This window comes from Phyllostomus discolor, chromosome 10 (genome assembly GCF_004126475.2).
Source record: "Phyllostomus discolor isolate MPI-MPIP mPhyDis1 chromosome 10, mPhyDis1.pri.v3, whole genome shotgun sequence".
Lineage (NCBI taxonomy): Eukaryota > Metazoa > Chordata > Mammalia > Chiroptera > Phyllostomidae > Phyllostomus > Phyllostomus discolor.
In genome coordinates, this window is record NC_040912.2 from 63537776 (window position 1) to 63559330 (window position 21555).

Here is a 21555-nt window from a genome sequence, read left to right on the forward strand (position 1 = left end):
AGAATGCACACACTACAGGCCAGCCTGAGGCAAACCCTCTCCAGCCTGGTGCCTGTCCAGTAAAAGAGCAAACTATACTATGAGGCTATTGTGATCAAAACAGCATGATAGTAGCATAAAAAGAGACACAGAGATCAATGGCACATAACAGAGGCTCAGAAATAAACCCACACCTACATGGTCAATTAATCTAGACAAAGGAGTCAAGAACATACAATCAGGTAAAGACAGTCTAGTCAGTAAGCGGTGTTGGGAAAACTGGACAGATAAATGCAAAAAAAAATTAAACTATATTACTTTCTTATACCATACACAAGAATAAACTCAAAATGGATTAAAGACTCAAAATGGATGTAAGACTCAAAACCATAAAAGCAGAAAACATAGGCAGTAAACTCTCTGACATTTCTCTTACAGTATTTTTTCTACTATATCTCCTCAGGCAAAAGAAACAACAGAAAAAAATAAACAAATGGGACAACATCAAAGTAAAAAGTTTTTGCACTGCAAAGGAACCCATCAGCAAAAAGAAAAGACAACCTACTGATGGGAGAAGATGCTGATCAAAGATACATCCAAAATTTATAAAGAACTCAAGTAATTCAACACCAATAAAACAAACAATCTAAATAAAAAGTGGCAGGGGACCTGAATAAACCCCTCTCCAAAGAAGACATACAGATGGCCAATAGACATATAAAATGATACTCAATATCACCAAATATCAGAGAAATGCAAATTAAAACAACAGTGAGATATCACCTCACACTAGTCAAAATGCCTATCATCAATAAATCAAAAAACAAGTGTTCTTGAGGATGTGGAGAAAAGGGAATTCTTGTGCACTATTAGTGGGAATGCAGACTGCTGCAGCCACTATGAAAAAGTGTGGGAATTTCTCAAAAAATTAAAAATAAAATTGCCTTATGACTCAGTTTCTACTTCTGGACACATATCCAAAGAAACCCAAAACATTAATTTGAAAGAATATATGCATTGCTATATTTATTGCAGCATTATTTACAATAACCAAAGCAACCCAAATGCCCATCAACAGATTGTCTAAATAAGATTTAGTACTTTACCTGTTGACAATGGAATATTACTCAGCCATAAAAAAAAATAATAAAATCTTACCACATGCAACAGCATAGATGGACCTCAAGGATATTATGCTAAGCAAAATAAGCCAGACAAAGTAACAAATGCCATGTGATTTTATTTACATGTGTAATCTAAAGAACAAAATAAACAAATAAAACAGACTTAGAGATTCAGAAGACACACTGATGAATGGCAGAGGGAATGGAGGATTACAGGGATTGGTGAAAAGGTAAAGGAATTAAAAAGTACTAATTGTTAGTTACAAAGTAGTCATGGAGATACTAAGTACAGCTTAGGGAATATAGTCAATAATATTGTAAAAACTATGTATGTTTCCACATGAGTATTAGAAATACTGAGGGGAGCACTTTTTAAAGTATATGATTGTCTAACCACTTCTATACATTTAGAACTAATACAAAATTACCTTGAATGAAAACTGTAATAAAAAAATAAAATTAAAAAAATATGTGTATTTATTATCAATCACGTATCAGGCAGTATATCAGGCACTAATAACATATGGATAAAAAAAGTCAGTTGTAGCCAATATCTTCATGGGGTTACAACTTATTTTATTATAGCATAACAATTAATTCTGTTCTTTCCTTAGGAAAATCAAGAATTTAAAGGAGATTTCAGAGAAGACAACAAAAATAAATTACCCATGCCTTATATATTAAATTAAATTAAGTTAAATAGATATCTTAATTAAAAGGAAGAAAAATAAATATTGAGACTTCAGAAATTAAAATACTGACTTTTAAAAGTACTGATATTCTAACTAAATCCATTTTATATAAGCACCAACCCACTAGATGTGCTATCACAAGTTCCAGATATTGTTAAAACATAAACTTCAGAGAGAAGAAATTAATACAGCTTGAAATAAAGTAATGGAGAAAAGAATATGGACATAAAATTCAGTAAAAACAATATTTAGATTGCTCAGAAGGATGATCATCTCGTAAGAATAAAGTATTAATTAATGCAATTTGTGAAAATACTTTTTGCTATCTAGTAGACAATTGATCATTGTCATCATGAAATAATAGTTGTTAACATGGAAAACTGGATTAGACAAAGCCATAAAAGTTTTACACCAATAATTAATTTTGTTTCCAGAGATCAAACTACCGTATAAGATCTTTAATATTACTTCCTTTTCTTAATCCTTACCTGAGGCCATGTTTTTTATTGATTTTTAGTGAGAGAGAGGAAAAGAGATAGAGAGATAGAGAAAAAACTGTAGAAACATGGATGTGAGAGAGAAACATGTATTGGCTGCCTTCCATAAGCACCCTGACTGGGGTTAGGGGGAGGATTGAACCCACAACCTAGGTAAGTGCCCTGACCAGGGGTTGAACCTGCAACCTGCTGGTGTACCGGACAATGTTCCAGCCCAGTCACCTGGCCAGGGTAACTTTTTCCTCCAGTCCCATAATAGCTTTTCCCTACTTTCCACTATTTAATTTGGTATACTATAGCTCTTTTCATAATCTTACCTCGTCCTAGATCTCTAGCCTCATTTTTCCCAATTCCCCAATCTTTTCCCCACTGCATGCCCTGTAACCTGGTCACACTGAACTATAGTTCCCCAAGTAAGCTATGATCTTTCAGTTACTCATTTTGCATATTCTCTTCCTTTTGCTTAGAAAAGTCTTGCCTTTATCTTGAAAAAGAAATCAGAATATGCTAGTTTGCTAGGGCTGTTATAACAAAGTATCACAGACTGGGTGGAAAAAAAAACAACACAAATATGCATATATCTCCTCACAGTTCTGGAGGCTGGAAAACTAGAATCAAAGTGTTGGCAGCGTCAATGACTTCTGGAGAGCTTCTTCTTCCCGTCTTCACATTGTCTTCTTTCTGTATCCTTCGGTGTTCAAATTTCCTCTTTGTACAAAGACAATTGGTTGCAATGGATTAGAGCTCACCCTAATGACCTCTTTAAAGATTCTATCTCCAAATATATTTACATCATTCTCAAGTACTAGAGTTAAGAATTCAACTTTTGAGTGTTGGAGGGACACAATTCAGGGCATAGCACAGACAGTTTGTACAATTTGTACACAGACAATGAGTACAATATATAGCTTGATAGTAATTTCCTCCAGGAAGCCTTCATCTTGAAACTTTCCATCTCAGGCTGGGTTAGGTCTCCTTCCCAGACCTCCCGAAGCAAGACATACATTCCACTCACACATTAAACAGTCTGTTATCTTCCCTCTACTATAAGGTGTGTCTTTATTTTCTTTTATCCAGACACCTATTCCAGTGCCTGGTACACACTAAGTCTGTAAGACTCCCTGTACTTGAATGCTTTATTGAAGTATAAGCCCTATTTGGCTGGGCTGTATTTTGACACTATTTCGTTTCTTGAGATAGGAAACATAGAATTAGAAAGTTCGGTCATGTTAATTAAAAGAGCAATCTAAATAGAAACATCTGGCAGGGAATTGGAAATATGCACATGGGCTCAATGGAGAAAATCATGATAAAAATATCATTTGGTGAATTGATGTGGTAATTTAGAGAAAACATGTAAATAATAAAAGTGGCATGGAAAAACTATTAAGAAATGATAAACAATTTAAACAGTGGAAGAAAGAAGAGGGAAATAGAAAGGTCAGAGAAGTAGAGGAAGCTTCTAGGGAACGGTTTCATTTTCCATTTACTCTACTGTATTTGAGAATGGTATTTTGTGGTGAGCTGTATTTCCTTTATGTTGCCACTAGAGGTCTCCAACAACTCCTGCAATATCTGTCAGGCAGATCTCTCAGCAAGTGTCTTTTTTTTTTTTTTTAAGATTTAATTTATTTATTTTTAGAGAGGGAAGGGAGGGAAAAAGAGAGAGAGAGGGAAACATCAATGTGTGGTTGCTACAGGCCATGGCCTGCAACCTAGGTATGTGCCCTGACAGGGAATCAAACCTGCGGTGTCTGGTCCACAGCCCGCACTCAATCCACTGAGCTACACCAGCCAGGGTAATGATGGCAGCAAGTGCCTTTTAGCTGTTCTTAGAAGGATTTTTCCAGCAGTGACATCCACTCATCAAGACCAGGTGCCACATACCAGTGATGTTTCATTGGATGCCTGACACTCATGACTGAGCTGAAGTTCAGAACAGTCCTTCAAGTGACTTACAGTCTGTGGTTTACTGACTTCCACATAGTCTCTTGTATTGGCAACTTTGTCACATAATACATGAATGAGGCATACCCTGCCTATTTCAAGAATTGAAAGTGGTTATCTGTTTGGGACATCCTGAAGTGCTATATAAACAGAATGAAAAGAACTGAATGTTCTTTTGAAAATTCCATTATGATATTGTGACTCTAGAAACTCTTCCTTCTAAAAAAAAAAAGAAAAGAAAAGGAAAATAAGTCTGTCCCCTAGAATGAGAAAAGATTAGACTAGATAAAACTGACAAATGTTTATTTCATAAACATATTTTGTCTAATTATTTCTGCAGACAAAAGTATTTCTGTAATGATAACTTCATCTCCAAAAAGTTATAATGCAATTATTATAAGTTATATGCATATGTATTTCTATATTAGATTTTTAAAGTTCTAATAAAATGAATATTTTAATAACACAGAAAAGTAGAGGTAGCACAATATCACTCATCTATTTCCTGTATCATTAACATTTTTGCATATTTGTTTGTTCTGTATGTGTTCTTTTTCCTGGACCATTATAAAATAAATGATAAACATTATAAGGCTTCAACCAAACTACTTTAGCATGCATTTCCAGAAAATAAGAGCATTTCCTACCCATTGTCAGTACTGTCATCACATCTAACAAATTTAGGAAACTTCTTGATGTCATCTATTTCTGCATTTATATTTATATATTGCTATTTGTCTCCAAAACATATTTTATTGCTGTTTTTGTTTTCAAACCAAGACCTAATCAAGGACCATGCATTGTCTTCGGTTGTTACATCTCTCTTAATCTAAAGCAAGGTGTCAAACTCACTTTCACCACTACATCAGCCTCATGGTTGCCTTCAAAGGGCCAAATGTAATTTCAACTCCTTAACTTTTAAGGAGTAGTTACATTTATACAGTCCTAAAATTATTTTGGCTCTTTGCAAGCAACTGAGAAGCTGATGTTGCCCCCAGTGAAAATGAGTTTGACACCCCTGATCTAAAGCAATTTCCATTTCCTCTTCCTTTTTCTTTCATCATAGAGACTTTTCAAAAAAAGACATGTTGTTTTGTAGAATATTACATATCTTTGATTTGTCTGTGTATTTCCTGTGGTATCATTTAAATTAATCTTCTATTCTTTATATTTCCTATACACTGGAGGTTAAAACTATAGGCTGAATTATAGTCTAGTTACACATTTTTAACCAGAATAACTCCTAGGTGATAACTATGTAGAACATTGTGCATCTATCACATGTTTGATGTCCCATTATAAGTGATGGTAAATATGATTTCTGGATTAAAGAGGAGACAAGCTAGTCTCTTTGTTTTAAAGTTACATATATTTTTTTACCTTTGGGACCTGCGTGCAATCTGTGTTCCCCACTGACCTTTTACTTAATGGTTTTAGAATCCAGTCGTTATCTCGACTGTGATAGGGAGAATAAAGCCCTGACAAGAATATCCACATCTTAACCCTCAGAACCTCTGAATGTGCTACATTACACACACAAAAAGGGGATTTTTTGAGATGTGATCAAGATTAAGGAATTTGAGATGGAGTCCTCATCCAGGTAAGTCCATTCTAATCTTCTAAGAAAAGCAGAGAACCTTTCCTGGCTGTGGTTAGAGAAAGAACTGTGATGATGGAAGCAGTCAAAGAGACACCAAGTCACTGGCTTTACAGATGGAACAAGGAAGCCTTCAGCCAAGGATTCAGGCAGCCTCTAGAAGATGAAACAGGCAAAGAAACAAATTCTTCCCTAGACCTTCCAGAAAAGAATGCATCCTGCTGACAGCTTGATTTTTAGCTCAGTGAGATTCCTGTAAACCTTCTGATCTACAGAATTGTAACATAATACATTTGCATTTTTAAGCCATCAAAGTCGTGGAAATCTATTTTAGCAGCAATAGAAAACTAATATACTTACCTAAGTCAATCACTTATTAAGGGGCATAAATGAGAGCGTATATGTGTTTTCTATATCAATCATATTCCAAATTATGTGTTCCTGAAAGCTCTACCTGGTCTATCGTATCGAACTATAAACACAACCATGGCCAATCAGTATCTATGTGGTTATACTGTGGAATTACAAATTTTCATGTCATAGAATAGAATTTTTTGGTTTTTCACATACCCCATGCCTTGCCTATTAAACCTTAGCACTTTATTATATAATAGTAACATAGAGGTAAGCCAAAAAGTAGTCATTCCTAGAAAGCATTATCGTATTCAGTAAAATAATATTGCTTATATGGAAAATTTCCTGCACAGTATAGAAAATTTTAGAAGTTTATAAACAGTTTCCTCTTCCTTCCCACCCAGTACTTTGTCTCAGAAGACAAATGTCAACAGACACCCAGGAGTGGCAATTCTACTACCAGACAAAATGGACTTCAAGATAAAAATTCTTATTAGAGACAAAAAGAAACTTTTACCATTATAAAAGGAGCAATTCTTTAAGGAGATAAAATAATTATAATATATAAGTACCTAGAAACAGAACTCCAAAATACAGGAAGCAAAAACTGACAAAATTGAAGACAGACAGAGATGATTCAACAATAATTGTTGAACACTTAAATGCCCTATTTTATATAATAGATATAACAAGCAGATCAACAAGGAAATAGAAACTTGATCAACATTATAAACATAGTAATTCACATAGAACAACAATAGAACACTCCTCCAACATTAGAATATATATTTTTCTCAAGTGCCCATGGAACCTTCTTCAGGGAAGATCATATGTAAGGTCACAAAACATGTGTCACTAAATTTAAAAGGGTTGAAATTATACAGTATGTTCTCTAGCTTCAATGGAATAAAATTAGAAAATGACAACAGAAGGAAGTTTGGGAAATTCACAAATGTATAGAAGTTGAATAATAATCAGTGGATCTACCAGGACAGCTGGATAGGGCAGTGTTAGTTCTGTAGATGATTTTTAATGATGAACGTCAAAACTAGAGCCAATGTTAGGCAGGTCCTAAGAAATGCTGATGTGTTGAACTCTCAAATATTTCTTGAACTTGTCTTTGTCTATAAACAAACAACCACATATTTAATATCTTCCCAGATAAGCTCCCAACTTCATTATAATCAAATCTCATGAATCTATTGGTCTGTTACTCACTACTGCCCAATCCAACTGCCCATTTGGTTTGATCCCCACGGTCTCATAACCCAGGATGTGCCTGCATGTGTTCTGTGCCTTGGCTATGCTATTTTCCTCAGTTTGAATGTCTGTTCTCATCTTTCTCTGCCTATACAGATTCAATATCACACCATGTATATGCTACATTTTGTAAACTATAAAACAACACATGAATTTTAACTACATTTACTGAGATTTACACCTTTCAAGGACCAGTCTAAATCCACCTCCTTCCAAGAAGACTTATTAAGCCTTTTTAGCCCTCATGGATTTCTTTTTTCTTTTCTGTATTTTCTCCCTCCCTTCTACTTTCCTTCCTTCCTTCCTCTCTTCCTTCTTTCTAAAATTGTATTCTCCTTGCTCTGTCTTCCTTCCAATCCCTCACTTCCATACCCTGGTAACCACTATTTGCATTCTGTGTTCATTATTTCCTGGTTTATTTCACAGTATTTGTCATCTATGTATATATCTTGAAATAAAAAACTGTCATATTTTGCTTTCTTTTGACTTCATATAAAAGCAATCATAATGTATTTATTCTGTACTTTGTTTCTTCTTGTCATCACTGTCTGTTAGTTAATATGAGTAGATATTATACACATTGTTTAAAAATCAAAATGCTACAATACAATATAATGAAAAGCCTTACTTCCTCCCCTGTTGTGGACCTATGTCCCCCTCAACCTTCTTCCCATAGGTAATCACTTTTATTAATTTATTTTGAATCTTTCCAATATATTCTTACTTTCCCCTTTTAAAATTAAAAAGCACTTATCACATATAGATCTTTCCATATCTATGTGTATGCTGATTACTTTCTCATTCTTTATATTTGTGTAACATTCCATGAAGTGCATCTACCATGGTTTTTAATGGACTCTTGGAAATTCACTAATATTTTCCTAGTACAATGTTACTAATAGTAACATGTCATTTTTTAGTGTGCATGTATTTCTGTAAGAATAATTCCTGTGAGTGTGTCTGCTAGGTCAAGAGAGAAATACATTTGTAATTTTGATATGCATTACCAAATTATACTTCATAAAAGATGTACATTTTTATACTTACATCTATGATGTATGAGTGTCTGTTATCTCTCTGCTTCATTAAACTTAGAATTTGATCATCTAATAGGTAAATAATAGATCTCATTGTAGTTTAATTTGCAAAAAATTAAGGGGGAAAAGGAGGAAAGGTTATCAAGGAACATATATAAAGGACACATGGACAAAGCCAAAGGAGAGTAGGAGAGAGGGTGGGAGGTGGGGATGGTTGGGGTGAAGGAGAGCGGTGTGGGGGAAAGATATTATTGTTCACTGTACTTGAACAATGATGAAAAATAAATAAATAAAATTTAAAAAATTATGAACAGAGCCAGCATAAACATGCTTATACAAATTTTATTTTTAAAGTTTATAGCCCTAACTGCCTATCACTTATAATTTGCATCAACTAAATTAATGAGTTGCTATTTAACCATTTCCTATTATTTACTCACTCTTTTCACACTAGAACTTCAGAGAGAGAAGATAATCTGACATCTTTAGGTTATATACCATATTGACTAGGAGAGGAATGAGCTCTCAGTAGGAAATAAATTGAATCGATTTCAATTAAATTGAATGTAAATAATAGTAACCTGCTGTAAGCCGTGAAGTGTAACATGAAATAGTTTAATTCACCAAAAGCAAAAGCAACAGGATAAAATTAGCTTTATGTATTTTAAATATATATGTCTTTATTTTTTAAGGTTACAGAAAAATTAAATCTTAACAAGAAGTGCACAACTCAATTAATTCATTTCCCTTTGGAATGAACTTCTCTTGGAATTTCTCATGTGCATTTGAATATTGATACAGCTTCTATGATCTATCAAAAACACATAAAATATAATGGACATTTCATTGCGCAATTTACTTTTCACCCACCCGAAAAGAGTAAGTTGGTCTCATTTGGCATATTCCTCACATCATAATTTTGCCTAATCCATTTTTTTAACTGATAGTTGTCTAGAGTTGTTATTACACCCCCTTATGGTAGAAGCCTTTCAGAATGCATTCCAGACCAAGTTTTTATCCAGGGCTTAAAAGCCTGTGTTTTTAATGAACAATATCTACATGTGTTTCAGAACTGTAATTGATTTTCTTCTTTATACCCCTATTAAAATAGTCACTAATAGGCTGGTGCCATCCTTTTTTTAGGACTGATTCAACTTATGAAAAGTAAATTAGTAGCTTTTGTTCACACTGAGGCTTACAGAAACTCATATTTATATTACAGTTAAGGGCCAGTCTTAAAAGTGCACATTTCTACTAGCCGTAACATATTGAGCTCTTAGGAAATGGTATACCCAAGGAAAAGCAGTTTAAAAAATGAGATATTGTGTAAATTTTTAAAGTAAAAAAAAAAAGATAAGTGACAATATGTTAGGTAGAGGAATGTTTTACTATAAAGTAAAATTATTGTTTTACTATGAAGTAGTAATACCTCATTAAGGAAAAGCATTATGCTATAATTAATGTAGAATTAAAATGTCTGTGAGCTTTGAGGCTTGTAGAACTGCACTTAGCACTATATTTCACATACAAGCCAACTTCCCTTTTTTTTGCACTAAAACATTGTACTGGGTACCTACTAGAAAAGTCATAATTACATTCTTTGGAAAACAAATTGCTACAATGGTTAAAAGAATGTAAGAAAATTATATTTGTTTAACTGTTGCCTGGTACTTGTCTTAGTCTGTTCAGCTGCTATAACAAAAATACAACAGACTGGGTGACTTAAACAACAAACATCTATTTCTCAACAGTTCTCTAGATTGGGAAATTTAAGAACAAGTCACTGACAGAACAGTTGTCTGGTGAAAGCCTGCTTCCTGGTTCATAGTCTGCAGTCTTCTTGCTGTAGATGCACATAGTAAAAGGAGCATAGGAGGTCTCTGAGATCTCTTTTATAAACACACTAATCTTATTCTTGAAGGCACTGCCCTCATGACCTAATCACATCTCCAAGGTCCCAGTTCCTAATAATATCATTGTAGGGATTAACTTTCAACATACAAATTTTGAGGGGGACACAAACATTCAGACCATGTCAGTGCTCATGATCCTTTATTCATAGAACATTTCCACAGCTGTTTTATTACTGAACAAAACTAAAAATACCCTCATTGCTTATTGCTGAAAGATATTATTCTACCCGGGAAGCATGTTCCCATAGATGGTAATTCCATAAACACCACTCAGTACTCCCTGCATTTGCCTGCAAGGAAATATTTATTTGCAAAATGATATAAAATTCTCCATTCCAAGACACACAGAGATTCCATACCAGTTACCTCAATAAACTTTAACAATATAATGTCTCATACTTTTATTTTACAGTCTTTTTACATCACATTTTTCTTGTTTGCTTAGGAAAGTAGTCAGCATGTACTTAGCATCATTGTTAACAGTTAACATGAACTGGTGAAAGAAGCAGATAATATTTTTCCTATCTGCTTTTTACATCATTTCTAAATTCATCCAGTAACTTGAAAGGTGTTCTTCACCGCTCTGGGTTTCCTTTAAAAATGAATCTTGCTATATTTCTTTTGCAATAGTGTAGAGTTTTTGCAATCAAAATAATTTTTTGAAGTTTTGTTTCTTGAGTAGAAAAATCAGTATTTTGTGCTAGTATTTGCCGTAAGATTATAAGGAACAGAAAGTGGATAATAACACCTTGTGACTTCTCATTTTAATGGAAAGAGAAAACCTGTTGTGCAGAGATCATTCTTAGGATTTTTCAAACTTGAACTTTTAAATAAGAGCTACCTTTTATTTGGTTATGAGATATGTGACCTGGAAGTATCTGTAATGGTGTCCTCATGACATGGAGAAACTGGTCTGAGAAAATGAATCTGAAATGCTATAAAGAAGGGAGAAGCAGAGAGGAAGAAAAGATTATAGTGCAGCTCATGCATCCCAATTGGCTTAAACGAGTTCAAGTTTTGTTTTGTCCTATAAAATTAGATAATTGCAATACATTAATAAAAGTGAGGTACTATAAAGGAAGGATGTGATTTTGTTGGGCGAAGAGGCCACGGTGGGATAACAATGCTTTGTAAATGATATTAAGAGAGCTGGTTAAATTTCTTTCCAGTTTTCTGTTGGGACACAAGCCATGGGACCAAAGCTGTTTCTTAAGAGGGTTTTATAACAAATGTCATAGTTGGAAGGTACTGGTGACTCCTTGCAATCTTCCATAAATACAAGGCAGAGACAAGCTAGGATCCAAGCCAGCTCATCAGAAAGAATCAGAAAGAAGAAACCGATCATTGAGATCAATCAACAGTTTTGTCAAAAGAAGCCTTTTCCACCTGTCAGTAGAAATCCAATTAGAGGCAGGTCAAAAAATCATGTGTCCTACTAAATTACACAGACTGAAAGCTTTGTCCCATCCCAAATGTAGTGTGTCATCTTGGAGTGTTCTTAGAAGGAGTCAAAGAAATAGGGAAGGCTTACTCTCTCATGACTCACCAAATTATCTCCTGTGTAGTCTCTGACTTACTCCATCTCCCAAACCTCATTTCAAAATACAGTAACCTGGGATCGCTGAGCTGCAAAGTGAAGCTTTGTCTCTGGCTGTTATAAGACAGTAGTCTACAGCAGGCAATTAAATTGAGGATAGAAGAATCAGACAGATACCCCAAATTGTTACCAATAGATAAAACCTATCATTATAGGCCAGGGATGCAAAGGTGTTACTGACAACCATGGCACATTTTCCAAAGATGCCATGGAAATATTTCCCATACCACATTCTTACTATGTGATATTGATATTCTCCCTATTGCACATAGGTATGTCTCCTTGATCCTGAGATCTTTGTGACTGTCTTGACCAACAGAAATTGGTGAAAGTGGTACAATGAAACTCATGAGGTTAGTTTAGAAATATGCCATGCACTTCCACCTTGCTATCTTGGGATATTTGCTCTTAGAACCCAACTACAAAGTGTGAAGAAGTTCAAAGTAGCACAAGCAGAAAGAACCCAGGCCAAGTTCCAACAGAGATAGAGGCATAGGTAGAAACCCTTCGCTTCCTCGAACAACCAAAAGGAAGATAACAACCAACCTAAAATCAATAAACAACCAAAAGCACCAGAAAATCAAACTGCATGGAACTCCAACAACCAAGGAATTTTAAAAAATCAATCAGAACAACCAGACCAGTAAGGCAGCAGACCGAACAGGCCGACTCAGAAAAACTTTGGCAAGGTGGCAGATCATTGGGGTGGGGCTGGCTGCAGAACTCCTCAGCCTGCACGGGAGGGACTGACTTAAGGGGAAAACTGAGACTCAGAGCTGACTGTAGACTATGGCTGGGGTTGCTGTCGTGGGAGAAACTCCTAATTTCAAATGAGAGTCCATTAAAAAGTGTGCTAGAGAAGAGCAGGTGAGCCATACTATTCCCTCTCTGGCCCCTCCCCCATAGGCAGTACCTCAGCACAGCAAAGAGGGTTACCCTGCTGGGTGACTCCCTAAGGCCTTGAGCCCTTACAACTTATCAGCTAAGCCAAGACAAAGAAATAGGGCCCAAATGAAAGAACAGAGCAAAGCCTCAGAAAGAGAACTAAGCAAGGAGGAGACCGCCAACCTATCTGATGGAGAATTTAAAGCCCTAGTAATCAAAATGCTCACAGATCTGACTGAGCTTGGTCAAAAAGTGAAAAAACAAATGAAGGATACCCAAAATTTAATAAAACAAAATATTTATGGAACCAACAGTGACAGGAAGGAAACCAGGAGTCAAAGCAACAATTCAGAACAAAAGGAAAAAATAAACATCCATCCGAAACCAGAAAAGACACTGGAGTTCGGGCTGCCTGTCACTACCAAACCCAATAAGCAGAGACAGGGATTGAATCTTTATGGGCGCTCTATTCAGATGGCTGGTGATCTGAGAAAATGGCAGGTTCATACCCTAACAGATCATCTTGTCTTTTGTTTCCAGGCCAAGGTTTTTACAGCAGGGAATAAACAAGGTGTGGTGAGGGGTTTTGGAGTTCAGGGAAAAGTTAATTGGATTAAAAAAACAACTTTTGCATTCTCGCCCTGGGCAGTGACCTTAAGCTACTCCCCAGGAAGTGGTCTTTAGCTGTGTCCTGGGTGGTGGTCTTCTCACCCTGGAGGACAATGACTCAGATATCATCTTGAATTGCTTTCAGTCCTCCTGAGGAACAAAGGTGGAACTACTTGTGGTCTCCTGAAGTCAGGGTGGGTCATGCTTTCAGTTCCTGGAACAAAAGCTTTTACTTGCATTGATTAATAAGCTTATTAGCTATTACTTAAACTAAAATTTTCCAATTCTTAAGTCCCCTATCACATCTAGAACAAAATGAAGAAACAAGAATCCAAAAAAGTGAAGAGTCTTACAAGCCTCTGGGACAACCTGAATCATTCCAATATCCTTATTATAGGGGTGCCAGAAGGAGAAGAACAACAGCAAGAAATTGAAAACTTATTTGAACGAATAATAAAAGAAAACTTCCCCAATCAGGTGAAGGAAATAGACTTCCAGGAAGTCCAGGAAGCCCAGAGAGTCCCAAAGAAGTTGGACCTAAAGGGGAACACACCAAGGCACATCATCATTAAGTTACCCAAGATTAAAGATAAAGAGAAAATCCTAAAAGCAGCAAGAGAAAAGGAGAGAGTTACCTACAAGGAGTGCCCATAAGGCTATCAGCTGATTTCTCAAAAGAAATCTTGCAAGCAAGAAGGGTCTGGAAAGGAGTATTTGAAGTCATGAAAGGCAAGGATCTATATCCAAGATTACTCTATCCAGCAAGGCTTTCATTTAGAATGGAAGGGCAGATAAAGTGCTTCCCAGATAAGGCCAAATTAAAGGAGTTCATCATCACCAAGCCATTATTATATGAAACATTAAAGGAACTTATCTAAGAAAAAGAAGATTAAAAATATGAGCAGTAAAATGACAACAAACTCACAACTACCAACAAATGAAACTAAAAGGAAAGAAAAACAATGAAAACAAAAACTAAGCAAACAACTAGAACAGAAATAGAATCAGAGAAATGGACATCACATGGAGGGATTTCATCGGGTGGGGGAAGGGAGGAATAGGAGGGAAAAGATACAGGGAAGAAGAAGCATAATTAGTAGGCATAAAATAGATGGGGAGAGATAAAAATGGTATAGGAAACAGAGGACTCAAAGAACTTATATGTACAACCTATGGACATGAACTAAGCGGAGGGGGGATGCTGTAGGATTAGGGGGACAGGGCTGAAGGGGGATAAAGGGGGAAAAATTGGGAAAACTGTAATAGCATAATCAATAAAAATACTTAAAAAAAAAGAACACAGGCCGAGGCCATTTATTGATATTCCTGCTGAGAGTCTGCATGAGAGACACATGAAAGCACCTTCTGATGATTCTATGCCCAGCCATGTTTCAAGTCTTCCAGCTAAATTTTCAGACACATGGAACAGAGAGAAGCTTTTCTATATCCAGGGTCACCAAGATCACTCTCACTTTCAATAATTCAGTAGGATTCATTGAACTCAGATAACCTATTGTACCCATAATTGTGTTTTAGTAAAGTAAAACAATAAATTAACTAATTATAATAATTAAAATCAGCAAAGGAAAAAGGAAAACAGGGCAGAATCTGGGAGATCAGGCATGAGTTTCCAGTTGTCTTCTTTCATTGTAGGTTAAGAACAGCACTGAATTCTCCCAGTAATGTTGTGTGGCAAAACTCATGAAATGTTGTCAACCAGGGAAGCTCATCTCAGCATTTGTGTCTAGTGTTATTATTGGCAGTCATTCACATAAGTACTGAGTGCCTGTTTGGCTGACCTTGCTGGTGAATCTATAGCCCCTCAAGAGATCATATCGATATAGTGTGGCTTATGTACAGTCCTTACCACAGGCAGCATTTTGGGTGTGTTCCCTAAGTTTCTAGCTATGACATTCTTATCAGGCAGAATATTCCAAGGGTTTAGAGGTTATCTCCTGGATCCAGTCAGAGCTAGTCTTTGTTTAGAATGTGCAGGGTTTGAACAATCTAGGTCTGCTGAGTTAACTCTCCACCAAATGCAAGGCTAGTTCAGAAAGATGTCATGCTCTTCCACCTTGCTCTGTGGGATATTCATTCTTGGAATCCAGTAACTTTGCTGTGAGAAAGTTCAAACTAGCCAATGTAGAAAGAACACATAGAGAGATCATATATAGTTGGTGTTTCTGATAGTCCTAGTCAACAGCCATCATTGACCAGACATGTAGAGACACCTGTGTGTGATTTCGGCTCCCAACCATTGTGTCATCCCCAGCCTTCAAGACTTCCAGCTGAAGCCCTAGACATTATGGAACAAGACTTTTCCACTATTTTCTGTCCAAATTCCTGGCCTAGACAATATTTAAGCCTACTGAATGGCTGTTTAAGCAAATAACTTTGGGGTGTTTTGTTACAAAACAATAAATACTACATCAGCTTTTGGATTCTGGAAGTAGAGTGCTGTCAAAAAAAAATCTAAAACATGGCAATGGCTTTGGGTAAAAGTGAGACGAAACTCAAAGGTTCTTGGGGATACTATTTGAAAGTCTGAACTGCTTCTAGGAAACAAATTAAACACAAGGGCTAAGAAGATACTGTCACTGAAGGCTTAAAAGAAAGTAGGGAAATGTTATTAGAAGCTGAAGAAAGCAATTGTTATGCTGTGGCAGAAAGTTTGCCAAGACTATTGTCTTACAGTAATGTACAAAATAGAAAATACCTAGAACTTAATGGTTGCAGAATATTAAACATGCCACATTTTTACTGTCTGAATTTATGATTTATGATAAGTGTGAAAGGAGAGATGAACTAAAGAGTGCACTGTTGAATAAAAATGAATTGGTACTTTCTGGGTTCAAAGTAAAGCTGTTTCTTGTACCCTGCATTTTCATATGGCAATTTTTTTAAATCAATAATGAAGAAATGATTTCTGGGTAAATACATAATCCAGAATGCTGTTTAGGAGCTGTTGTTAAGACTTCAGAAATAAGTAACATAGTGACTCACAAAACTTTTTAGACAGACAGAAGGCTCCTTAAGAATCTTAGGAATAAGTCTGCATTTAAAAGAGTTTCTAAGAATATCAAAGAATACTAAATGTGCTATCACATGGAAATCTCACACTGAGAGCACAAGATAGAGAAAAGATAGTTTCAGAGAGATTTGTTGGCATGGCTTTGGCCTAAAAGAATGGATCATACATTGATACATTAAAAAAACACAAGGTTATGTAAATAATTATAACAGCTTGGATGGAAAGGAACAGTGTCAGTACAAAATGGAAAGTGGCCTTTGGACTCCCAACTTTTGCCTAGGGTAGGGGGCAGGTTGAGAAAATGACTGAGATGCAAATATAGAGTATTTTTGATGGAAAAGATAAAATGTCTCAGAAGGCAGAACCAAGATTTCAGAGAGTGGAGCCAAGATCAGTGAAGAACCATGTCCAATGAGTAGGAATGAATCCTAATAAAAAAAAATGACAAGTTCCTAGCTGGATGTCAGAATTGCTATGATACAGGGATTGTTATGTGCTTCCTGTTTTACCAATTTTCGAAAGGGATTGTCTATAGCAGATAGGCTAAGACTCTCCCACTAACTGTTGAGTGTCTGTGAGGGGCAGGTATCATGTTTCTTTATCTCAGAGTCTTTCAGATCAAGAGAACGGTACTCAAAGACTGTAACCAATTATTCCATAATAACACCTAAGGAGCATTTATCCACACCTTGACTTGATTTAGATGACAGATACTAGACTTTGAACTGAGAAGACTTAAAGAACTTATAAGGTGAAATAATTATATTTGGCATGCAGAAGGGGTGTAAATTTTTGTTACAATAAGGTATATGGTAGAATATTATATTTTCCAAAGAAGATTGAAACAATATCTCCCATCCTATATATGTACTCTTCTTAAATTGTGATTTTTGACACTCCTCTCATCAAGGTGTGATTTATGTCTCCTGCCCTTACACTTGCACAGGTATTTCTTATTATCTGAAACAATAGAGCATGATGGGAGTGACACTATGTGACTCTCATAGTCCGATCACTAAAATGCCATGAATTCCACTTCACTTCACTGTCTTAGAACACTGGCAACCCAGTCACCATACTGTAAAGAAGTCCAAGCAGCTCAGAGAGGCCATGCTTGAAAGCAACTGAAGTCTTTCACCTGCCAGCATCATTGAGGTCTCATCCAACAGTCAACATCAACACAGCAGTCATGTGAAGCCATATTGCACCATTCCAGTCCAGGTATTTCAGCTGATATCATATGCAGGAGGGACAAAGGATCCATGCTTTTCCTGCTGAAACTGCAGTTTAAAGCCAGTATATCTTGAGGTGGTTTGTTACATGACAATAGATCATAGATTTCTGGAATCATTTAAAGCAATGGTTCTCAACTGGGGACAATTTTGCTCTCCAAAGGCAATATTCAGATATTTTTGGTTGTCACAACTGTGACAGGGTGTTACTGGCATCTAGTAAGTGAAGGCTAGGAATGCTGTTAAACATCCTACAATAGGCAGAATGGCCCCCTTCAACAAAGGATTATCTGACTTAATATGTCATTGGTATCATGGTTGAGAAATACTGATTTAAAATTCCCTTGAAATAAAAATGGCAGGCACATAGTTACCGTAAGTCTCAAGCCTAGCAAAAGTGGCCTACAGTTTATTTTCTTATGTTATCTCAAATTCTCCCATCCTCCAAAAGGTTCTTTTATGATAGCACAACTCTCCAGAAGAAAAATTACAACCAATGCCTTTTTTGGGGTTAAGAAGAGCTTCTCAAAAGTAACAATCCAATGCATCTAAAATGGAAGATGAAAGGACTAACACTACCAGTAAAGAGGTTCTGATATTACCGATTCTGCAAGATAAAGCATTTGCTGTGGAACAATGGCCAATGATACCTTCCATTTTTCAATACTTAGAAACAGGACTTTTGTTCTGCTGTGTTGCTTTTGTTTCTTCACTATAGTGGGTTGACTAATGTTCCCCCACAATTCATATTTACCTGAAACCTCAGAATGTGACCTTATTTAGAAATAGAAGTTTTGTAGATATAATTAATTAAGATTAAGTCATATTGAATTAGGGATGGCCTCTACGTCCAATGATTGCTGTCTTCATGGGAGAAAGGAAAGAAAGATTCAGACACAAACACACACACACTAGGTAGCCATGTGAAAATTTCTTGGGGAGTGCTCATGAAAATTGTTTTTTCCTGAATTCTCTCTTTATCAAACTTTGCCTGTGCCCTTTATTCTTGAAAGTCACTTGATATAAAATCTTTGGCTCATACTAGCTTTCTTGAATATTGTTAATATGTTATCCTTCTGTCTTCTGATCTAAAGGATTACTATAGAAATAGTTTGATGATAATGTAATTTTCTTCTTGTAGGTTATATCCCTCCCTGGACCTAGAGGGATACCCAAAGAATTTATTCCCCTATTCTTCAAAGTCCAATAATTTTACCAGAATATGTCTTGTGTTGGCTATTTTCAGTCGATATTCTCAGGTATGCATATGATCTTTCAATTTGTACTTTCATATCATTTACTTTAATTTAGGAAAGTTTTCTTGAATCATAGCTTTTGGTATTATTTGTTCCTTTGGTTTGGTTTGGTTTTTGTCTTCAGGTATTCCTATTGTTCACATGTTTGATCTTTTTATCCCATTTTCAATATTTGTTACTTTAACTATAATATTTTGTATTTCTTTCTTTTTTGATGTTTTAGAAAAAAAATCCCTTTTTTACCTTCTCTTGTTCTTAAGCATTATCAGTTTTTAACCTCATAGTCTTTTTAGTTTAATCTCTATTTATATAATACTGTATTTCTTCACTTCTAATTCTTTCCTGAGGTCTATTACCTCACTTGTGAATTTTAAAAAAAATCTGCTTTGTATGGTTCTTTTCTGGCATGTATTAACTTTTTAATGTCTCTTAGCTTGTTTTAAAATAATAGCTTACAGTTTTGTTCTGTTCTGTGGACACATCTTTGTGATGTTCTTTCAGTATCTGTAGGGAAATTATTGTGCTCTATTTTTTTGATAATTTTGTATCAAATTTGACCTTGGTAATTTACTGTTGTCCATTTTTATGTGATATTAATTTCCTGAATGTTTACAGTAAGGCCAGGTTTAGAAAATCATGTCCTAAATTGGAGAACTCCATCCTCTCTTGTTTTTATGAAGTGTTAAAAAATGTAGTGTATTTTGGGGATTTCCTGACCCTCCCTCTCTGGCTGGTGAGCACTTGAAATATGGCTAGTGTGACTGAGAAGTTAAATTTTTAATTTTAATTAATGTTGGGTAATTGATTTTTCATTAAAATTTAAATAACAACGTATGGTTACTGGCTATCGTATTAGAGAATGATCCTTTAGCCATTCACTTTCCACTGCCTCTTTTTCTCCATCCTATTCATTTTAGATTTCCTTCCATGTGGTTTCTTTTGTGTGATCCTCTCCTAGAAGGGAGTCCAGGAGCATCAGTTTTAAGACATCACAAGAATGATATTGCTTTAGCCCCTTCAATTATTCTGCTTCAGTTTCTTTTACAAAATTGGCCTGCAGTGTTTAAAAACGAATAACTGGAGGAGAACATCTTGAGTTCTTTGTCCATCAGTCATTGTTTCCCTTCCTTCTCCCCACAAAATTGTTTATATATACATGTCTTGTGGCTTTTAGTAATTTGTTCTCATTGTTTGTGTTTTGGGGTTTATGGAGATGCCTTGCCACCTAGTTCCATTGCAAAGATTGTCCATGGGTTCTTAGTTTTGCTAACTAGTTGATCTGTTTTTTGTTCTGTTTTTTAATGTGGGTTTTGAAAGAGATTAAAAAGTATGCTGCCATTGCCCCATCTTCCTAAAATGCTTTGAATAATATATTTTTAAATAAGTTTTTTCCATTAAGAAGTATTTCATGCTCATCATGGAATATTTTTTTAAAGGAAGAAAAAAATCCCCATGGACTCAACTATGAAAGGCAATCCACTCCTGACATTTTAGTGTATTTTCTTCATGTTGTTTTTCTGTGTATGGTATTTTGCAGAGTGGTGAGTATAATGTATATACAATTCTATATTTTATTTTCTTCCTATAACATTATATGTTTCCTATTATAAAAATTCTTATGTATTATCATTCAGAACAATAATACTTATGCTATCATAAATCTAGAATATAGCTCATCCATTATTTACTTAGCCAATCCCTAATGTGTGTTCAATTAAAAAAAAATTTACTGGTAATAGTTTGCTCTGTGATATGTTGGTGTTTCCCTATAAAACAATGTATAATCTTATACAAGCTGCTAATGAGCAATAATAGCTATATTAGTAGCTCAGGAGTGCCTCTAATGGGCATTGAGAAATAACTAACATCTTTAAAGAGGACTCCTGGGACCACATTAATAATTGAGACAGGTGTAGTTGTTTCTACCTTGAAAATTTACCTCACCTAGTACAGAAATCTTTCCTATTGGTGTTTCCTTCCCCTAGTGTTTTCAGTATGTTTACTGCCTGAATTTATATGCACATATGTATTTGTGTATATGTATGTGACAGTGTATTTATAATCAATCACCTGTATCTCCAGCCCAGAGCTTTCTTTTAACTATCAAACTCAGCAAATTGCCTTTGCTAAATCAATACATACAACAGTAAATCTGTTAATTTTTCTCAATCTTCCTTCTTTTGTTTCTTACATTAAGGAGTGAAGTACATCCACCATATAGGTCACCAACAATAAATTCTGGAAAATTATTCTAGGCTTTGTATCATTCCTCCCTTCAAACCAATCAATCAATTCCAGTATTTTCTATCTCTTTAATATCACTGGTTACTCCTTCTAACTCTCCATACCCATTGCTACTACCTTTGGCCATTATCCTAAATGCTTGGGAAATAGCTAGCATTTCCCAAGTTCACCAGTGATTTCCTTTATGTTAAATCCAATGGACATTTAGTCCTCATCTATAATTTGTTGACTAATTACTTCTTGAATTTCCTCTCTTGGTTACCTGAACTCCACTCCATTTGTTTTTCTTACCCTCTCATTA